General features: G+C 33.4%; 16 pseudogenes; all 16 read right to left on the reverse strand.

Annotated features, from left to right (window-relative positions):
- Positions 1 to 252: 252 nt before the first annotated feature.
- Positions 253 to 371, reverse strand: LOC120142602 (annotated as a pseudogene).
- Positions 372 to 1,606: 1,235 nt separating this feature from the next.
- Positions 1,607 to 1,725, reverse strand: LOC120142608 (annotated as a pseudogene).
- Positions 1,726 to 1,902: 177 nt separating this feature from the next.
- On the reverse strand, positions 1,903 to 2,021 carry LOC120142522 (annotated as a pseudogene).
- A 728-nt stretch (positions 2,022 to 2,749) lies between these two features.
- Positions 2,750 to 2,868, reverse strand: LOC120142532 (annotated as a pseudogene).
- A 711-nt stretch (positions 2,869 to 3,579) lies between these two features.
- Positions 3,580 to 3,698, reverse strand: LOC120142485 (annotated as a pseudogene).
- A 3,188-nt stretch (positions 3,699 to 6,886) lies between these two features.
- On the reverse strand, positions 6,887 to 7,005 carry LOC120142462 (annotated as a pseudogene).
- Positions 7,006 to 7,949: 944 nt separating this feature from the next.
- On the reverse strand, positions 7,950 to 8,068 carry LOC120142465 (annotated as a pseudogene).
- A 175-nt stretch (positions 8,069 to 8,243) lies between these two features.
- LOC120142486 lies at positions 8,244 to 8,362 on the reverse strand (annotated as a pseudogene).
- A 1,467-nt stretch (positions 8,363 to 9,829) lies between these two features.
- Positions 9,830 to 9,947, reverse strand: LOC120142519 (annotated as a pseudogene).
- Positions 9,948 to 10,534: 587 nt separating this feature from the next.
- LOC120142515 lies at positions 10,535 to 10,652 on the reverse strand (annotated as a pseudogene).
- Positions 10,653 to 10,827: 175 nt separating this feature from the next.
- Positions 10,828 to 10,946, reverse strand: LOC120142526 (annotated as a pseudogene).
- Positions 10,947 to 11,240: 294 nt separating this feature from the next.
- Positions 11,241 to 11,358, reverse strand: LOC120142614 (annotated as a pseudogene).
- A 175-nt stretch (positions 11,359 to 11,533) lies between these two features.
- Positions 11,534 to 11,652, reverse strand: LOC120142478 (annotated as a pseudogene).
- A 165-nt stretch (positions 11,653 to 11,817) lies between these two features.
- Positions 11,818 to 11,936, reverse strand: LOC120142546 (annotated as a pseudogene).
- An 861-nt stretch (positions 11,937 to 12,797) lies between these two features.
- LOC120142468 lies at positions 12,798 to 12,916 on the reverse strand (annotated as a pseudogene).
- Positions 12,917 to 13,672: 756 nt separating this feature from the next.
- Positions 13,673 to 13,790, reverse strand: LOC120142536 (annotated as a pseudogene).
- Between the last annotated feature and the right edge of the window lie 9,134 nt (positions 13,791 to 22,924).

Raw genomic sequence — 22,924 nt, forward strand, 5'->3', positions numbered from 1 at the left:
CATGAAGACTTCTAGGTGGTCACCGATCATAATACTACTCTCGCACGAGCAGACTTGACTGTGGAGTTGGTATGATCGCATCATTAATGTCTTGCACTCAAAATTTATTTAAACGCTTCTTAATGTTACAATTTTTTGACTAATCCTTAAAATATTTAATTTATGATTACAGACTCTTTTCCCGCTCATTCCACACAGACTCATTTAAAAAACACCAAAATTTATGATAAAGTATAAATTTTTTAAAAAATAGGGGTGCAACATTAGAATTTCTCGGCAGATCACCCTTCCTTGTACTAATATCACCCAAGCACGCTTGACTAGGGAGTTCTAATGGGATTCGGTGCATTAGTGCTGGTATGATCACACCCTTCATGACTTGCACCCTTAATTTATTTAAACACTTCTCCATATTTTCATTTTCTTCCGAATGATGCTTAAAATATTAAATTTTGCGATCCCCGGCTCTTGTCCCGCTCGTCCAACCCCATCTCTTAAAAAAAACCAAAATTTAAGATAAAGTTTTAAAAAATTTAAAAAAAGAGGTGCGACGAGAGGAATTCCCTATAGGTCACCCATTCTTGTACCACTCTCTCCCAATCATATTTGACTATTTTCTTCCGACTAATCCTTAAAATATTTAATTTTTTGATCCCTGATATTTTCCCGCTTATTACGCTCTGACATTTAAAAAATAAAACTAAAATATCATATAAAGTATAAAATTTTGAAAAAATAGGGTTACAACACTAGGACTTTATAGAATGTCTCCCATTATAGTACTACTCTCACCCAAGCGGGCTTGACTGCAGAGTTCTAATGGGATCCGTTGCATTTGTACTAGTATGATCACACCCTTCATGTCTTGCACCCTTAAGTTATTAAAATGCATCTCCATGTAACCATTTTCTTTCAACTAATCCTTAAAAATTTAATTTTTCAATGCCTGAATCTTTTCCCACTCGTTCCAACCCAACTCTTTAAAATAAACTCCAATAATTAAGATAAAGTATAGCATTTCAAAAAAAGAGTGGTACAATAGGAGAACTTCCCGGGAGGTCACCCATCCTTGTAATACTATCACTCAAGCATGCTTGACTATGAAGATCTGATGGGATCTGTTACATTAGTGTTTCCATGATTCCACTCTTAATTTATTTAAATGCTTCTCCATTTAAAAATTTTTGTCTGACTAGTCCTTAAAATATTTAATTTTTTGATTGGAAACTCTTTTCCTGCTAGTTCCACCCAAATATTTTTAAAAACAAACCAACATCAAAAATTAAGATAATGTATAAATTTTTTAAAAAAAAGGGTGCAATAGGAGAATTTCCCTAGAGGTCACCCATCCTTGTACTACTCTCGCCCAAGCACACTTGAATACTGAGTTCTGAAGTGATCCTGTGCATTAGTGCTTGTATGATTTCACTCTTGGTGTCTTGCGCCCTTAATTTATTATAACACTTCTCCATGTAACCATTTTCTTCCTACTAATCCAAAAAATATTTAATTTTGCGATCACCGACACTTTTCCTCCTGTTGCACCAAGGGTCTTTAAAAAATCAACACTAAAAATTAAGATAAGGTGTACTTTTTTGAAAATAGAGGTGTGCAACACGATATTTTCCCAGCAGGTCACCCATCCTTGTACTACTCTCGCCCAAGAACACTTGACTACGGATTTCTGTTAGGATCCAATGCTTTAGTGCTGGTATGATCACACCCTTCAAGTATTATGCCCTTAATTTATTACAACGCTTACACGAGTAAAAATTTTCTTCCGACTAATGCTTAAAATATTTAATTTTGTGATCTTTAACTGTTTTATTGCACGTTTCAGGCGACTTTTTTCTTACAAAAAATAAACCAAAAATTAAGATAAAATGTAAAAATTTTAAAAAAGGTGTGCAACACGGGTACTTCCCAGGAGGTTACCCATCTTAGTACTACTCTTGACCAAGCAAGCTTCACTGTAAAGTTCTAATGTGATCTTTTGCATGAGTGCTAGTATAAACGCACCCATCAAGTCTTTCGCCCTAAATTTATTTAAACTCTTCTCCATGCAACCATTTTCTTCCGACAAATCCTTAAAATGTTTAATTTTGTGAACCCCGATTCTTTTCCCGCTCGTTCTGCCTCGGCTCTTTTAAAAAAGAACATCATCAAAAATTAAGATAAAGTGTAACATTTTGAAAAAAAAGTGAGGTAAGACACGAGGACTTCTCGAGTGGTCACACATCCTAGTATTACTCTCGCCCAAGCACGCTTAACTACGGATATTTAATGGGATCCTGGGAATTAGTGTTGGTATGAATTTATTTAGATACTTCTCCATGTAACCATTTTCTTCTGAGTAATCCTTAAATATTTAATTTTGTGATCCCCGATTTTTCCCCGCTTGTTGCACCCTGACATTTAAACAATAATACCAAAACATCAGATAAAGTATAAAAATTTGAAAAAATAGTGGTGCAACACGAGGACTTCCTAGGATGTCACCCATCATAGTAATACTCTCACCCAAGCGGCCTTGGCTGCGGAGTTCTAATGTTATCTATTGCATTTGTACTGGTATGATTCATGCCTTGCGCCTTTAATTTATTTAAATGCTTCTCCATGTAAACATTTTATTTCAACTAATCCTTAAAAATTTAATTTTTTAATCCTGGATTCTTTCCTCACTTGTTCCAACCCAATTCTTTAAAATAAACTCCAAATATTAAGATAAAGTAAAAATTTCAAGAAAAGAGGGGTGCAACACGAGAACTTCCCGGGAGGTCACGCATCCTAGTAATACTATCGCTCAAGCATGTTTGACTACGAAGTTCTGATGGGATCCGTTGCATTAGTGTTGCCATGATTGCACCATTCATGTATTGCACCCCTAATTTATTTAAACACTTCTCCATTTAACCATTTTCGTCTGACTAATCCTTAAAATATTTAATTTTACGATCATCGATTCTTTTCCCGCTCATTCCACCCAAACTCATTTAAAAACAAATCAACACCAAAAATTAAGATAAAGTATAAAATTTCGAAGAAAATGGTGCAATAGGAGAATTTCCCAGGAGGTCACCCATCCTTGTACTATTCTCTCCCAAGAACTTTTGACTACAAATTTCTGATGGGATCTGATGCATTACTGCTGGATGATAATACCCTTCGTGTCTTGCACCCTTAATTTATTATCACGATTATCCATGTAACCATTTTCTACCGACTAATCTTTAAAATATTTAATTTTATGATCCCTGGCTCTTTTCCCGCTCGTTCCACCCCAACTCTTTTACAATAAAAAAACAACACCAAGAATTAGTATAAAGTATAAATTTTCAACAAAAAAAAGTAGATTGTACTACTCTCGCCCGAACAGGCTTGACTGCGAAGGTGGTATGATTGCACACTTAATGTCTTGCACTCTAAATTTATTCAAATGCTTCTTCATGTAACAATTTTTTTCTGACTGATCCTTAAAATATTTAATTATACGATTCTCGACTCTTTTCCTGCTCATTACACCCAGGCTCATTTAAAAAAACTAAAAATTAAGATAAAGTTTAAAATTTTGAAAAATGAGGGGTGAAATATGAGAATTTCCCGGAGGGTCACCCTTCCTTGTATTACTATCGCCCAAGCACGCTGGACTACAGAGTTCTGATGAGATCCGGTGCATTAGTGCTGGTATGATCGCACTCGTCAGGACTTGCACATTTAATTTATTTAAACACTTCTCTATGTATTCATTTTCTTTCGAATGATGCTTAAAATATTTAATTTTGTGATCCCCGGCTCTTGTCCCGCTCGTTCAACCCCAACTTTTTAAAAAAACTAAAATTTAAGATAAAGTATAAAATTTCGTAAAAAAGAGATATAATCATACCCTTCTTGTCTAGTGACCTTAATTTATTTAAATGTTTCTCCATATAACCAATTTCTTCTGACTTATCCTTAAATATTTAATTTTTTGATTCCCAGTTCTTTCCCGCTCATTCCACCCATGATTTTAAAAAAACAACACCAAAAATTAAGATAAAGTATAAAATTTCAAATAAAATAGGGGCACAACAAGAGAATTTCCCAAGTGGTCACCCATCCTTGTTATACTCTTGCCCAATCATGCTTAACAACAGAGTTCTTATGGGATTCAGTGTATTTCTACTGATATAATCGCACCCTTCATAACTTGTGCACTTAATTTATTTAAACGCTTCTCCATGTAACCATTTTCTTCTGAGTGATCCCTAAATTATTTAATTTTGCGATCCCTGCTCTTGTTCCGCTTATTCAACCCATGGTCTTTTAAAAAAAACCAAAATTTAAGATATAGTATAAAATTTTGAAAAAATAAAGGTACGACACGAGGACTTCCTGGAAAGTCACACATCCTTGTACTACTCTTGCCCAAGCATACTTGACTATGGAGTTCTGATGTGATATGTGGCAATAGAGCTGGTATAATCGCACCCTAATGTCTTGCACCCTTAATTTATTTAAATGCTTCTCCATGTCACCATTTTCTTCTGACTACTTGTTAAAGTATTTAATTTTATGATTCCCTTCTCTTTTCCCGCTCATTCCATATAGTATTTAAAAAAACAACACCATAAATTAAGATAAAGTATAAAATTTCAAAAACGTTGGTTGCAACACGAGAATTTCCCAAGAGGTCTCACATCCTTCTTGTACTCTTTCCCAAGCATGCTTAGCTACGGAGTTCTGATGTGATTTGGTGCATTGTTGTTGGTATGATTGCAACCTTCATGCCTTGTGCCTTAATTTATTTGAACGCTTCTCCATGTAACCATTTTCTTCTAAATGATCCTTAAAAGATTTAATTTTATGATCCTTGGCTCTTGTCCCGCTCGTTCAACCCCAAGAATTTTAAAAAAACCAAAAGTTTAGGTAAAGTATAAAATTTCGAAAAAGTAGATGTGCGACACGAGGACTTCCCGAGAGGTCACCGGTCCCTGTACCACACTCACCCGAGCATATTTGACCACAGAGTTTCGATGGGATCTGTTGCATTAAAGCTGGTATAATCGCAACCTTCTTGTCTAGCTACCATAATTTATTTAAATGCTTCTCCATGTAACCATTTTCTTCTAACTAATCCTTAAATATTTAATTTTGCTATTCCCAATTATTTTCCCACTCATTCCACCCATGCTCTTTTTTTCTTAAAAAATGACACCAAATATTAAGATAAAGTATAAAAGTTCAAATAAAATAGGCGTGCAACATAAGAATTTCCCAGTAGGTCACCCATCCTTGTTATACTCTTTTGCAATCATGATTAACAATAGAGTTTTTATGGGATTTGTTACATTAGTGCTGGTATAATCGCACCCTTTATGATTTGTACCCTTAATTTATTTAAACGCTTCTCCATATAACCATTTTCTTTCGAATGATCCCTAAAATATTTAATTTTTCGATCCCTACTCTTATTCCGCTCATTCAACCAAAACTCTTTTAAAAAGCCAAAATTTAATAAAAAGTATAAAATTTTGAAAAAAAGAGAGGTACGACACGAGAACTTCCCGGGAGGCCATACATCCTTGTACTACTCTCGCCCAAGCATACTGGACTACAGAGTTCTGATGGGATTTGTTACAATAGAGCTGGTATAATCGCACCCTCATATCTTGCGCCCTTAATTTATTTAAAAGCTTCTCCATGTAACCATTTTCTTCTCATTAATCCTTAAAATATTTACTTTTTCAATTCCCTGTTGTTTCCCCGCTCATTCCACACAGTCTCTTTTTTTTACAAAAATAAACAACACCAAAAATTAAGATAAAGTATAAAATTTCGAAAAAGTTGGGGTGCAACACTAAAATTTCCCAAGAGGTCACCCATCATTGTTATACTCTTTCCCAAGCACACTTAGCTACGGAGTTCTGATGTGATTCGGTGCATTAGTTATGGTATGATTGTACCTTTCATGTCTTGCGCCCTTAATTTATTCAAACGCTTCTCCATCTAGCCATTTTCTTCCGAAAAATACTTGAAATCTTTAATTTTACGATCTCTATCTATTGTCCTACTTGTTCCACCTAGGCCCTTTAAAAAAAATCAAAAATTAAGATAAAGTATAAAATTTGAAAAAAAAAGGAGTAACACGACTTCCAGTGAGGTCGCCCATCCTTGTACTACTCTTGCCCAAGCATGCTTGACTATGGAGTTTTTATGGGATCCGTTATATTACTACTGGTATGATTACATCCTTCATGTCTTGCACCGTTAATTTATTTAAATGCTTCTCCATGTAACCATTTTCTTCCGTCTAATCCTTAAAATATTTAATTTTTCATCCTCGACACTTTTCCAGCTCGTTCCACACATGCTCTTTAAAAGAATGCAACACCAGAAATTAAGATAAAGTATAACATTTAAAAAAAAGATCGGCGTAACACAAGGACTTCGAGGAGGTCACCCATTCTAGTACTACACTTACCCAAGCACGCTTCATTGCAGAGTTCTAATGGGCGTTGCATTAGTGATGGTATGATCTCACCGATCATGTCTTGCTCCATTAATTTATTTAAAGTCTTCTCCATGTAACCATATTTCGTACTAATCCTTAAAATATTTAATTTTAAGATCCCCATCTCTTTTCTCACTCGTTCCAGCCATACTTTTTAAAAAAATTTAAGATAAAGAATAAAATTTCAAAAAAAAAAGTTGCAACATTATGACTTTCCAGGAGGTCACCCATCATAGTACAACTCTCGTCAAAGCTTTTTCATGTAACCATTTTCTTCCAACTATTACTTAAAATATCATTTTACGATCCATGGCTCTTTTCTCTCTCGTTACACCACTACTATATTAAAAAAAAGCAACACAAAAAATAAAGATAAAGTATAAAAATTTGAAAAAATATGTACAACACAAGCACTTCCCAGGAGGTCACCCATTCTAGTATTACTCTCGCCCAAGCACACTTAGTTGTGGAGTTCTGATGGGATCCGATGCATTACTGCTAGTATGATAGCACCCATCATGTTTTACTCCCTTAATTTATTTAAACGCTTATGCATTTAACCATTTTCTTTCGACTAATCCTTAAAATATTTAATTTTGTAATCCTCTACTCTTTTTATTCTCCCTGATTCTTTAAAAACAACACCAAAAATTAAGTTAAAGTATAAAATTTAAAAAACAAAGAGGGTTGTAACACGAGAACTTCCCAAAATGTCACCCATCCTAGTACTACTCTCGCCCATGCACACTTGACTGCAGTGTTCTGATTGGATTCGGTGCATTAGCGTTGCATGATGGCACCCATCATGTGTTGCATCCTTAATTTATTTAAGCACTTCTCCATGTAATAATTTGCTCCCGACTAATCCTTAAAATATTTAATTTTACGATCCCATTATCTCTTCTCGCTCGTCTCACCTTGGTTAATTAAAAAAACAACACAAAAAATTAAGATAAGGTATAAAATTTTGAAAAAATATGAGTGCAACACGAGTACGTCCCAAAATCACTCATCCTAATAATACTCTCTTCCAAGTACCCTTAATTACAGAGTTCTAATGGGATCTGGTGCATTAGTGTTGCATACGCCCTTAGTTTATTTAAACAGTTCTCCAAAGGACCATTTTCTACCAACTAATCCTTAAAATATTTATTTTTCCATCATTGACTGTTTTCCCTCTTGTTTCACCACAACTCTTTAAAAAAACATAAAAAATTAAGATAAAGTATAAAATTGTGATAAAAGAGGGGTGCAAAACAAGGATTCTAAGGAGGTTACCCATTATAGTACTACTCATACTCTTAGCTAATTTAAATGCTTCTTCATGTAACCAATTTCTTTTGACTAATCCTTGAAATATTTAATTTTGTGATCTCCACCACTTTTCCTGCTCGTTCCACCCCGACTCTTTTAAAAAAGAACAACATCAAAAATTAAGATAAAGTATAAAATATAGAAAAGGATGCAACACGAGGACTTCCCAGAAGGTCACCGTTCCTAGTGCTACTCCCGCCCAAGCACGCTTCACTGTGGAGTTTTGATGGGATCCGATCCATTAGTGCTGGTATAATCGCACTCACAATGTATTGCACCCTTAATTTATTTAAACGCTTCTCCATTTAACCATTTTCTTCCAACGAATCCTTAAAATATTTAATTTTGTGATCCCTAGTTCTTTTCTCGATAATTCCACCCCAGTTTTTTTAAAAAACAACACAAAAAATTAAGATAAATTATAAAATATCCAGAAAAAGGAATACAACACGAGGACTTACTAGGAGGTCACCCATCCTAGTACTACTCTCGCCCAAGCACGCTTGGTTGAGGAGTTCTGATTGGATTTGGTGCATTAGTGTTGGTATGATAGCATCCATCACATCTTACGCCCTTAATTTATTTAAATGATTCCCCATTTAACCATTTTCTTTCAACTAATCATTAAAATATTTAATTTTACAATCCCCGACTCTTTTCTCGCTTGTTCCACCCCCGCTCTTTAAGAAAAAACAACCCCAAAAGTTCATATAAGTATAAAATTAAAACAACCCCTAATACAACTCTCGCCTCAACATGCTTGACTGTATAGTTTTGATGGGTTTCGATGCATTAGTGCTTATATGATCTCACTCATCATGTTCTACGCCCTTAATTTATTTAAACGCTTTCCCATGTAACGATTTTCTTCCAACTAATCCTTAAAAGATTTAATTTTTTTATCCAATGCTCTTTTCCCACTCATTCAACCCATGCGCTTTAAAAAACACCAAATATTAAGATAAAGTATAATATTTTGAAAAATGATGCAACACGAGGAATTCCCAAGAGGTCACACATCCTAGTACTAATCCCACCGAGGCACACTTAACTGCATTATTCTGAAGGAATCCAATGCATTACTACTGGTATGATCACATCCATAATATCTTGCGCCCTTAATTTATGTAAACACTTCTCCATGTAACCATTTTTTGGACTAATCCTTAAAATATTTAATTTCATGATCTCTAACTCTTTTCTCTGTCATTCCACCTCGACTCTTTTAAAAAATAGCACAAAAAATTAAGGGTCTGTTTGGTTCACTAAAAACATTTTCTGGAAAACGTTTTACGATGTTTGGAATATATTGTCTAAACTCGTTTTCCACTAGTTGATGAATTTTTTAAAAATTATTTATTACAAATACTAACTACAAGAAATAAAATATTATACATTATTTTAATTATTTATTAAAGTAATTGTGTTATATTATATTTTAAAAATATCAATTAGTATATTTTAAATATCTTTATTAAAATATTATTATATTATTATATTAATATTAAATATATAAATAATATTATTCATTATTAATAATTTAATAATAGTAATTCTTGGAAATTAATAAATAACATAAAATTTATTATATAATATTAAAAATAAAAATATAATATCTTATATTATATTATATTATTATAATATAATTGATTATTTTATTATAATATTAAAAATACAATATTATATTATTATAAATATTAATAAATATATTTTAAATATTTTAATAATTAGTATTTTGATTAAAATGATATTAAAATATTTTATTAATATTAGATTCATAAAATAAAATTATTTTGAGTATTTATTCTTTGAAGTAAAAAGTTCGGAAAATGACTTAAGGAAAATCACACCATAAGTCATTTTCCAGAAAACATAAAGGAAATTATTTTGACCAGGAAAATGATTTACATTGACCAACCAATTTTCCCCCAACCAAACACCAGAAAATGAGGAAAACATTTTTCGAAAAACGTTTTACGTGAAACAAACAGACCCTTAGATAAAGTATAAAATTTTGAAAAGAGTAGGGTACAACACGAGGACTTCCCAGGTAGTTACCCGTCATAGTACTGCTCTCGTCCAAACATGCTTAACTGCGGAGTTTGATGGGATCCAATGAATTAGTGCTTGTATGATCGCACCCATCATATCTTGCACCATTAATTTATTTACAATCTTCTTCATGTAACCATTTACTTGCAACTAATTCTTAAAACATTTAATCTTACGATCCCTGGCTCTTTTCCCACTTGTTCCATCACGATTCTATTAAAAAAAGCAACACCAAAAATAAAGATAAATTATATAATTTTAAAAAAAAGATACAACATAGGGACTTCTCAGAAGGTCACCCATACTAGTATTACTCTCGCCCAAGCACACTTAATTATAGAGTTTTGATGGGATCCGATGCATTACTGCTAGTATGATAGCAGCCATCATGTCTTACTCCCTTAATTTATTTAAATGCTTCTGCATTATACCATTTTCTTTCGACTAATCCTTAAAATATTTAATTTTATGATCACTTACTTTTTTCCCGCTCCTTGATTCTTTAAAAAACACCAAAAATTAAGATAAAGTATAAAGTTTCGAAAAAGGAAGGGGGAACACTAGAAATTCCCAATAGTTCACCCATCCTAGTACTACTCTAGCCCAAGCACGCTTGATTGCAGTTTTTTACATGAAACAAACGGGCCCTTAGATAAAGTATAAAATTTTGAAAAGAGTAGGGTACAACACGAGGACTTCCCAGGTAGTTACCCATCATAGTACTGCTCTCGTCCAAACATGCTTAACTGCGGAGTTTGATGGGATCTAATGAATTAGTGCTTGTATGATCGCACCCATCATATCTTGCACCATTAATTTATTTACAATCTTCTTCATGTAACCATTTACTTGCAACTAATTCTTAAAACATTTAATCTTACGATCCCTGGCTCTTTTCCCACTTGTTCCATCACGATTCTATTAAAAAAAGCAACACCAAAAATAAAGATAAATTATATAATTTTAAAAAAAAGATACAACATAGGGACTTCCCAGAAGGTCACCCATCCTAGTATTACTCTCGCCCAAGCACACTTAATTATAGAGTTTTGATGGGATCCGGTGCATTACTGCTAGTATGATAGCAGCCATCATGTCTTACTCCCTTAATTTATTTAAATGCTTCTGCATTATACCATTTCCTTTCGACTAATCCTTAAAATATTTAATTTTGTGATCACTTACTTTTTTCCCGCTCCTTGATTCTTTAAAAAAATACCAAAAATTAAGATAAAGTATAAAGTTTCGAAAAAGGAAGGGGGAACACTAGAAATTCCCAATAGTTCACCCATCCTAGTACTACTCTAGCCGAAGCACGCTTGATTGCAGTTTTTTACATGAAACAAACGGGCCCTTAGATAAAGTATAAAATTTTGAAAAGAGTAGGGTACAACACGAGGACTTCCCAGGTAGTTACCCATCATAGTACTGCTCTCGTCCAAACATGCTTAACTGCGGAGTTTGATGGGATCCAATGCATTAGTGCTTGTATGATCGCACCCATCATATCTTTCACCATTAATTTATTTACAAGCTTCTTCATGTAACCATTTACTTCCAACTAATTCTTAAAACATTTAATCTTACGATCCCTGGCTCTTTTCCCACTTGTTCCATCACGATTCTATTAAAAAAAGCAACACCAAAAATAAAGATAAATTATATAATTTTGAAAAAAAGATACAACACAGGGACTTCCCAGGAGGTCACCCATCCTAGTATTACTTTCGCCCAAGCACGCTTAATTGTAGAGTTTTGATGGGATCCGGTGCATTACTGCTAGTATGATAGCAACCATCATGTCTTACTCCCTTAATTTATTTAAATGCTTCTGCATTATACCATTTTCTTTCGACTAATCCTTAAAATATTTAATTTTGTTATCACTTACTTTTTTCTCGCTCCTTGATTCTTTAAAAAAACACCAAAAATTAAGATAAAGTATAAAGTTTCGAAAAATGAAGGGGCAACACTAGAAATTCCCAATAGTTCACCCATCCTAGTACTACTCTAGCCCAGGCACGCTTGATTGCAGTGTTTTGATGGGATCCGATGCATTAGTGATGGTATGATGGCACCCATCATGTTTTGTGCCCTTAATTTATTTAAGTGCTTTTACATGTAATCATGTTCTACCGAATAATTCTTAAAATATTTAATTTCGCGATCCCAATCTTTCTTCCAGTCGTCTTACCCCGGTTCATTAAAAAACAACACGAAAAATTAAGATAAAGTATAAAATTTTGAAAACAATATGAGTGCAACATGAGTACGTCCCAAAATCACCCATCCTAATAATACTCTCACCCAAGCATGCTTAACTACAGAGTTCTAATGGGATCTGGTGCATTAGTGCAGCATACACCCTTAATTTATTTAAACAGTTCTCCATGGAACCATTTTCTACCAACTAATCCTTCAAATATTTAATTTTGTGATCCCTGACTCTTTTCCCACTCATTCCACCCCCGACTCTTTAAAAAACCAAAAATTAAGATAAAGTATGAAATTTTGATAAAAAAGGGTGCAACACAATGACTTCCAAGGAGTTCACCCATTGGAACTCTTTTCCTACTCATTCCACCCCGACTCCTTTAAAAATAACAACATCAAAAATTAAGATAAAGTATAAAATATAAAAAAAGAAGGGTGCAACACGAGAGCTTCCCAGTAGGTCACCCTTCCTAGTACTACTCCCACCAAAGCACGCTTCACTATGGAGCTTTGATGGGACATGATCCATTAGTGCTCATATTTTCGCACCCGTAATGTATTGCGCCCATAATTTATTTAAATGTTTATCCATGTAACCATTTTCTTCTGACTAATCCTTAAAATATTTAATTTTGTGACCTCTGGTTCTTTTCCCGATTATTCTACCCCAGCTCTTTTAAAAAAACAACACAAAAAATAAGATAAATTATAAAATATCCAAAAAAAAGGGATACAACACGAGGACTTCTTAGGAGGCCACCCATCCTAGTATTACTCTCGCCCAAGCACGCTTAGTTGCGAAGTTCTGATGGGATTTAGTGCATTAGTGCCGGTATGATAGTACCCATCACGTCTTGTGCCGCTATTTTATTTAAATGATTCCCCATTTAAGCATTTTCTTTCGACTAATCCGTAAAATATTTAACCTTGCAATCCCGAGTATTTTTCCGCTCGTTTCACCCCAACTCTTAAAAAACAACACCAAAAGTTGAAATAAAGTATAATTTTTTTAAAAAAAATAGTGGAGCATCAGATGGACTTCGCAGGAGGTCACCCATCCTATTACAACTGTTTCCAAGCACGGTTGACTACGAAGTTTTGATAGGATCTGATGCATTAGTGCTGGTATGATCTCACCCATATATTCTACACCCTTAATTTATTTAAACACTTCCCCATGTAATGATTTTCTTCTAACTAATCCTTAAAATACTTAATTTTGTGATCCCCTTCTCTTTCTCCGTTCGTTCCACCCAGGCTCTTTAAAATAAACACAAAATATTAAGATAAAGAATAAAATTTTGAAAATAAAGGGTGCAACACTAGGACTTCCCAAGAGGTCATCCATCCTAGTATTACTCCCACCGAGGCACACTTAACTGCATTGTTCTGAAGGAATCAAATGCATTACTATAGGTATGATCACATCTATAATATCTTGTGCCCTTAATTTATGTAAATGCTTCTCCATGTAACCATTTTTGGATTAACCCTTAAAATATTTAATTTTATGATCCCCAACTCTTTTCCCACTCGTTCAACTCCGAATCTTTAAAAAACACCTCCAAAAATTGACATAAAGTATAAAATTTTGAAAAAAGAGGGGTGCAACATGAGGACCTCCCAGGTCATCACCCATCCTAGTACAACTCTCACCCAAGCACACTTGACTGCAGAGTTTGATGGGATCCGGTGCATTACTGTTGTTATGATCGCACCTTGAATGTATTGTGCCCTTAGTTTATTTAAACTCTTATCCATGTAACCATTTTCATCTGACTAATCTTTAAAATATCATTTTACGATCCCTGACTCTTTTCTCTCATAACACCCTTACTCATATTTTTAAAAAAAATAAAACTAATAAAATTTTGGAAAAAGAGGGTTGCAACATGAGGACTTCCCAAGAGGTCACCTATACTTGTACAACTCTTGTCAAAGCACACTTGGTTACATAGTTCTGATGGGATCCGTACATTAGTGCTGGTATGATCACATCCATCATGTCTCGCTCCCTTAATTTATTTAAACGCTTCTCCATGTAACCATTTTCTTTCGACTAGTGCTTAAAATATTTAATACTATGATACTCAGCTCTTTTCCCGCTCGTTCCACCACGACTTTATTACAAAAAAGAACAACACCATAAATTAATATAAAGTATAAAATTTCGAGAAGAGAGGGGTGCAACATGAGGACTTCTCAGGAGGTCACCCTTCATATTACTACTCCCGTACAAGCACGCTTAACTGTGGTATTTTGGTGGGATCCAGTGCATTAGTTCTAGTATTATCGCTCGAATAATCTCTTACGCCCTTAGTTTATTTACACAGTTCTCCATGTAGCCATTTGCTTCCTAATCCTTAAAATATTAATTTTGTGATTTTCGGTGCAACACGACTACTCTCACCCAATCATGCTTAACTAAAGATTTCTAATAGGATCTGGTACATTATTGTTGCATTGATTCCACCCATCATGTCTTACGCCCTTGATTTATTTAAACGCTTCTTCATGTAACCATATTCTACCAACTAATCCTCAAAATATATAATTTTATGATCTTGACTCTTTTCCTGCTCGTTCCACCATGTCTATTTTAAAAAAAATCAAAAAATATGATAAAATATAAAATTTTAAAAAAGATAGGTGTAACACAAGGACTTCCAAGAAGGTCACCCGTTCTAGTACTACTATTGCCAATTTAAATGCTTCTCCATGTACCCATTTTCTTTCAACTAATCTTTAAAATAATTTATTTTTTTATCCTCAACTCTTTTACCGCTTTCTCCACCTTGACTCTTTAAAAAATAAAAAATTAAGATATATTATATCGAAAAAAGGGTGAAGCACGAGGACTTCTCGGGAGGTCACCCATCCTAGTACTACTCTCGCCCAAGCATGCATTACTGTAGAATTTTGATGGGATCCGGTGCAGTAGTGTTGGTATGATATGTAACACCCATCTCCCATATACATTTCCATACACGTGATACATATGTCACATTACTTTTTAAAAAATTTTGTCATTTGAAAACCCGTAACATTTTGTCATAGAAGCAAAATATTAAATCTATCACTTTAAATACATTACAAAATATTTACTATATTTTAATTACATGCCAACTAAGTTTTCAAAATGAATAAGATTGTTCCAATGTTATTGACGAGTCAACCATTAATTGATGAAAATTGTTACTGCTGCACTCCTTACTCGACAAAACCTTGATTTTTTCCTAAGCGTGAAATCAACGCACGTTAGGTATTTACTTAGTGAGACATAATACTGCAAAGATATCACAATTTATACATAAGTATCTTCTGAATACTGAATGACGATTTAAATAGCATAATCCCTAAGGATCAGGTAAGCCTTTATCAGTTAAACCATAATTCTTCCATAAAATCATTGAAATTATTCTTAGTAGGCCCAACATACCTATCCTTATGTATATTTCCCCCCAATATTCCATATTTGCCATATGTACATTAAATGAGAAAGCATTATACATGTATTGCACCAAAGTGCCAATTGATCATGTATATTTTATAATCATCATGGGCAGCACCTTAAATACTGGTAATACACCATTTTGTATTTTCATTTGGGACATCCTTTCATGCCCATTATGTACTATTTTTGTTTTCCTTTATGACATCCATTCATACCAATTATGCATTATTGTACATTATATATACAACATCCTTTCATACACTTACGCATTGTTTATATGAAAATACATTATAATTCCTTTAGTCTTTTACTCAAAGGTATTTAACCTTTCATCTAACTGGCATAATTGACACTTTTCTGTCAAATGCACAAATAGGCTATTAGTCTTTTGCTCAAATGTATTTAACCTTTCATCTAACTAGCATAATTGACACCTTTCTTTCAAATGCACAACTAGGCTATTAATCTTTTACTCAAAGGTATTTAACCTTTCATCTAACTGGCATAATTGACACTTTTCTAACAAATGCACATATAGGCTATTAATCTTTTACTCAAAAGTATTTAACCTTTCATCTAACTTGCATAATTGACACCTTTCTACCAAATACACAACTAGGCTATTAGTTTTTTACTCAAAGGTATTTAACCTTTCATCTAACTGGCATAAGATACACATTTTTGCCAAATGCACAGTTAGGCTATTAATATTTTACTCAAAGGTATCTAACCTTTCATCGAACTAGCATAATTGACATCTTTCTGGCAAACTCACAACTAGGCTATTAGTCTTTTACTCAAAGGTATTTAACCTTTTATCTAACTGGCACAGTTGACACCTTTCTGCCAAATGCACAACTAGGCTTTTAATCTTTTACTCAGAGGTATTTAACCTTTCATCTAACTGGAATACTTGTCACATTTCTGCCAGATGCACAGCTAGGCTATTAATCTTTTACTTAAAGGTATTTAACCTTTCATCTAACTGACATAATTGACACCTTTCTTCCAAATGCACAACTAGGCTATTAGTCTTTTACTTTGGAATAGTTTCCACTCTAATAATTGTTTATAATATCAATTAACTCTCTCAACTCATTAAAAACTCTATAGATAGCATGTAGTACCAATTACAATAATTTAACAAAATTATTAATTACGTAGGTGGCACACACATTATCAATACTGAAATTCATAAACTTATAACATAAGTATAGCATAAAAATTCTAATATCGCTTAACTCTTTTGAATTTATTATAAACCTTGTACATTGGCACCGTTAGTGCTAACATGGTAATTTACCAACTCTCTATTCATGTTATTTTATTAAGATGCACACATATTGCTTATACGATAGTTCACCAACTAATGATGATTTCCATGGGTTGCACACATCGTGCTTGTACGGTTATTCATCAACTAATGATGAATTCCGTGGATTTGCACACATCGTGCCCCTACGGTCATTCATCAACTAATGATGAATTTCGTGGATTTGCACACTTAGTGTTTGTAGTACACATAGTACTGATATACCATTGTAACATATATTTTTAACAATATTTATTTATAACTCTTAATGTACATAATAAATGCACTCATGTGGATTGCCTCACTATTATATCTAGTTTTCAAAGTTGATTACTCCGGTACTTTGCCTTTGCCTTTTGTTTTACTTGACTCAGAAGCTTCATTTCGATCTACTCAAGAGTCCAATAAAGACATGTACAATATAAATTGTTAGTATATTTCCTAACAATTATACTTAAACATTACTCAAGAGTACATATTATTATATTTTCTATAACAATCTTAGCTTATCTTTACATTTTTGGCTCAATAGTATTGATGCCCCTACCATGGTCTCGATACTACTATACTATGGTACCGATACCCTATTATAGTACCGATACCATTTCTGCATTTTGTTAACAATGGTATCGATACCATCCTCATAGTATTGATACTCCCCTCTTGGCATCGATACCACTAGAATTGGTATCGATACTACTCAGTGAATTCTACTGTTTTGAAGCCTATAGTAATGGTATTGTTCTATCAATGCCGACACCACTACCCAGATTTTACATTTTTCTACCCGAAACTTACCCAAATTTGGTCAAATTTCCTTATTTTACCCTTAATGATACTATTAAACTCTCTCTACGTATCCATATTAAATTTCCTTCATTTAGCTTCTTATAAAACATCTAAAATCCCTCATGCTCACTTGAATATAAGAATCACACCATATTTTCTAATTTGTTTTTAAGCTCATTCAATGCTTCTAATCTCTTATTTACTTCATTGACAAGTCAAGTCTACTAGAAAACATCAATAAACACTCATATCATAACATATCATTACGAAACTCTTTTCCTTAAATCTAACATATTTCAACCATCTTTTAGGTTTACTCTTATTTAATCCTCCCTTAAGCCTATATAATATTCAATGCTTCAAAAACTAACCAAAAATGGAAGAAGAAACTATCCAAATAAAACCTCACCTTTGTTATGGGGGAGAGCTTGTTCCACGGGAAGAAGAAGAAATGATAAATAGCTTTTTGGCTAACTTCATTTCACCTTTCCCTTACTTTAATATCTTATTAAAGAAAATGAATTTAAAAATCATTTTCATTTAAAGGACCAAAATGCCCTCTTTATTCATCAATTTATACAATTTAATTTAACACTATTCCAAATCATTTCCTTATCTTTTACCATTTATTCAAATAAATCTTCAAATTTCAAATTTGTTCAGTACAGTCCCTAGCCTAATATTTGGGGTATTACAATTCTCCCCCTTAAAAAAAATTTGTCCTCAAATTTAAAGACTTTATGCGTTTACCACAATACTTCAACTAGAGGAACCGTTTTGTTACGCAATTTATGGATTTCTCTAATCCGGATATGTATTGGTTCTTTTTCATAATCCAATTCTAATTGAATCTCTATTTTCCCCATAACCCATTTTCCATTCATGATTCAAGATTGATTGAAACAATTTAGAAGATACTCAATGTTCAACTTTTCCTCTAATAGTACGTCAAACATTTTGCAAAAAATTTTCTTGATGTCCCTATTAAAATTAGGCCACTCAACTAACTCTTCAATCATGCTTTGATAATTCCACTTGGGAGTCTTTGACTATATTGATGCATATGCCATAACCTTACCTTTGTACATAAGCACACTTACTAAATTGTTGATAAATGCATCCGTAAAAACCACATAGATTTATTTGAAAATACATCTATCAATTCGCTATATATATATGTTTCTGACATCATTTTCTTCACCATCGTTATCAATATCACTTTAAGCCATGATCTTGCCTTCCCTCTAAAACTATAATTCCATATGATTAACCGGGAAGATTTTTCCTATCCCCTCACACTTATACCATGACCCATTAAGGTTTACGACTATCATTTTACTCAAGTGTGGTTCTAAAGGAATTCCTCTAGCTCTAACCAACTTTGTACTAATCCATGAGTGCATAGACCAAGGGTTGACTAATACAAATACAGGCTCATAAAAAAGATGAAAAGTATCTGTTATAATTTACGGGTCATCACGATCCTCATTGGTCTTAATATTATAGATTATAGCGACTCCCTGAGTCTATTGTCGCTACAAGGATTCCTCTTGTCCCCTTGATCTTCCCATCCCTCTGCTCCTATTAGAGGATTGAACAGATCTTTCAGATTGCATGGAATGGTCCTCAGATTTCTTTGGACAATTTCGGGCAAAGTGATCAGCCTCTCCACATTGGAAGCAAGCTACACCATAAAGTCTGCATACTCACTGATGCACTCTTTCACATGTCTGATATACAATTCTTTCTCCAACTGCTCTACTCGAGCTAGCAGCAACTGATTAGGACTGTTTTGGTTTTTGTGAAGTTATAGTAGAACTCTCTTTGTCCTTATATCTCAAACTTGAGCCCTTACATCTCTTAACATAATGGGGAGTTGCCCTTTTCCCTATCTGCAAACTCTATTCCAGTGCTAATGTCTCCTATTGAGCTCTATCAATAGCTTTAGATCAGTTAATAACTTCTTGCAGGTTAGGCAAACTCAAAGCCAACATTATTTCATTTAATTTTGGTCTCAACCCCTCAATAAACCAATTGCATCGGGTCTTGTCATTTAGAACCACCTCCGAAGCAAATCGGATCAACTTATTATACTCAGCCTCATACTCATGTACTACTCGATCACCTTGTTTCAAATTTAGGAACATTAACGGTATTGCTCGTTTGAACTATTCACCCACATACTTGTTCTTTAATTCTTCTAGGAAGAATTGCTAGGTCATTTGCTCCGGTGGTGCATACATCATAATATTTGACCACCATACTATAGATGATCCTCTAAGTAAAGATACAACTCCACCCTATTTTTCCATATCCACACAGTGAAGATTTTTTAACATTATTATAACATCATTTAACCATAAGTCAGCCTCTATAGGACCTTCACCCTCTTCTCCCCATAACTCTAGAGCTGGTGGAGCAGGGGGTGGCAGAGAAGGTTGAAAATGGGTCAAAATAGCATCGAGAGTTTGCATAAAAGCTCCATACTCTGGTACTGGTATCCCTTGATGTGCAGGTACACTAGCATTTTCAGATGGGACCGAGTGCTCACTATTAGCCTCATAACTTCCACTACCAGTCCCTTCTCGCATCTCTTGTTCCCCCGTTCTATGCGAGTTTGAGGATTCTGATATATATTAGAACATGCATAGTAATAACATTACAGTTTTAAGGAGTGTCATCAATTACACTCTAATGACACCATATCAATAACATTGACAATCTTAGTTGCATGTAATCCTTTTTTCTCGTTTCAAATGAACTCAATTTCGGCCAAGAATCAGCTAAACATATAGCTATAATACCAATAATTGTAACACCCATCTCCTGAATACATTTCCATGCACGAGATATAGAGGTCACATTACTTTTTAAAACATTTTGTCATTTGAAAACTCGTAACATTTTGTTACAATTTTAAAAATCACAAAGTATGATATTCATAAGCAAAATACTAAATCTATCACTTTAAATACATTAAAAAATATTTACTACATTTTAATTATATGCCAACTAAGTTTTCAAAATGAATAATATTGTCCCAATATTATTGATGAGTCAACCTTTAATCGATGAAAGTTGTTACTGTTGCACTCCTTACTCGGTAAAACCGTGATTTTCCCCTACGAGTGAAATCAACACACGTTAGGTATTTACTTAGTGAGACATAATACTGCAAAGATATTACAATTTATACATAAGTATCTTATGAATACTAAATGACGATTTAAATAGAATAATCCCTAAGGACCAGGTAAACCCTTATCAGTTAAACCATAATTCTTTCATAAAATCATCAAAATTATTCTTAGAAGACCCAACATACCTATCATTCTGTATATTTTTCTACATTATTCTTTATTTGCCCTATGTAAATTAAATGAGAAAGCATTATACATGTATTACACCAAAGTGCCAATTGATCGTGTATCTTTTATAATCATCATGGGTAACACCTTAAATAATGGTAATACACCATTTAGTATTTTCATTTGGGACATCCTTTCATGCCCATTATCTACTGTTTACGTTTTCCTTTATGAAATTCATTCATACCAATTATGCATTTATATACATTATATATATACAACATCCTTTCATACCACTTATGCACTATTTATATCAAAATGCATTATAATTCCTTTAGTCTTTTACTCAAAGGTATTTAACCTTTCATCAAACTGACATAATTAACACATTTATGTCAAATGCACAACTAGGCTATTAGTCTTTTACTCAAAGGTATTTAACCTTTCATCTAACTGGCATAATTGACACTTTTCTACCAAATGCACAACTAGGCTATTATTCTTTTACTCAAAGGTATTTAACCTTTCATCTAACTAGCATAATTGACACCTTTATTCCAAATGAACAACTAGGCTATTAATCTTTTACTCAAAGGTATTTAACATTTCATCTAATTGTCATAATGACACCTTTCTTCCAAATGCACAGATATGACATTCATCTTTTACTCAAAGGCATTTAAACTTTCATCTAACTGGCATAATTGACACCTTTCTACCAAATGTACAATTAGGCTATTTGTCTTTTACTCAAAGGTATTTAACCTTTCATCTAACTGGCATAATTGACAACTTTCTGCCAAATGCACAGCTAGGCTATTAATCTTTTACTCAAAGGTATTTAACCTTTCATCTAACAGGCATAATTGACACATTTCTGCCAAATGCACAACTAACTATTAGTCTTTTACACAAGGTTATTTAACCTTTCATCTAACTGCATAATTGACACCTTTATGCCAAATGCAGAACTAGGATATTAATCTTTTACTCAAAGGTATTTAACCTTTCATCTAACTAGCATAATTAACACCTTTCTGCCAAATGCACAACTAGGCTATTAATCTTTTACTCAAAGGTATTTAACCTTTCATCTAACTGGCATAATTGACACATTTCTGCCAAATGCACAACTAGGCTATTAGTCTTTTACTTTGGAATAGTCTATACTCTAATAATTGTTTACAATATCAATTTACTCTCCCAAGTCATTGTAAACTCTATAGTTGGCACGTAGTGCCAATCACAATAATTTAACAAACTTATCATTTACGTAGGTGGCAGACACATTACCAATACCAAAATTCATAAACTTCTAACATAAGTATAGCATAAAAATTCCAATATCGATTAACTCTTTTGAATTTATTATAAATCTTATAAATTTTCACCCTTAGTTGTAACATGGTAATTTACCAACTTCTTATTCATTTTTATTTATTAAGATGCACATATAGTGCCTATACGGTAATTCACCAACTCATGATGAATTCTGTGGGTTGCACACATCGTGCATTTACGGTTATTCATTAACTAATGATGAATTCCGTGGATTTGCACACATCATGCATGTACGATTATTCATCAACTAATGATGAATTTCGTGGATTTGCACACATAGTGCATGTAGTACACATAGTACTTATATACCATTGCAACATATATTTTTAACAGTATTTATTTATAACTCATAATGTACATAATAAATGCCCTCACCTGGATTGCCTATATCCAAAATGCAAAGTTGATTACTCAGGTACTTTGCCTTTGCCTTCTGTTTTCCTTGACTCTGGAGCTGGATTTCGATATACTCAAGCATCCAATAAAGACATGTCCAATATCAGTTGTTAGTATATTTACTAACAATTATACTTAAACATTACTCAAAAGTACATATTATTATATTTTCTATAACAATCTTAGCTTATCTTAACATTTCCGGCTCAATGGTATCGATACCCCTACCATGGTATCGATACTACTATACTATG

The sequence above is a fragment of the Hibiscus syriacus genome, unplaced genomic scaffold (genome assembly GCF_006381635.1).
Source record: "Hibiscus syriacus cultivar Baekdansim isolate YM2019G1 unplaced genomic scaffold, ASM638163v2 tig00110830_pilon, whole genome shotgun sequence".
In the NCBI taxonomy this organism is placed as follows: domain Eukaryota; kingdom Viridiplantae; phylum Streptophyta; class Magnoliopsida; order Malvales; family Malvaceae; genus Hibiscus; species Hibiscus syriacus.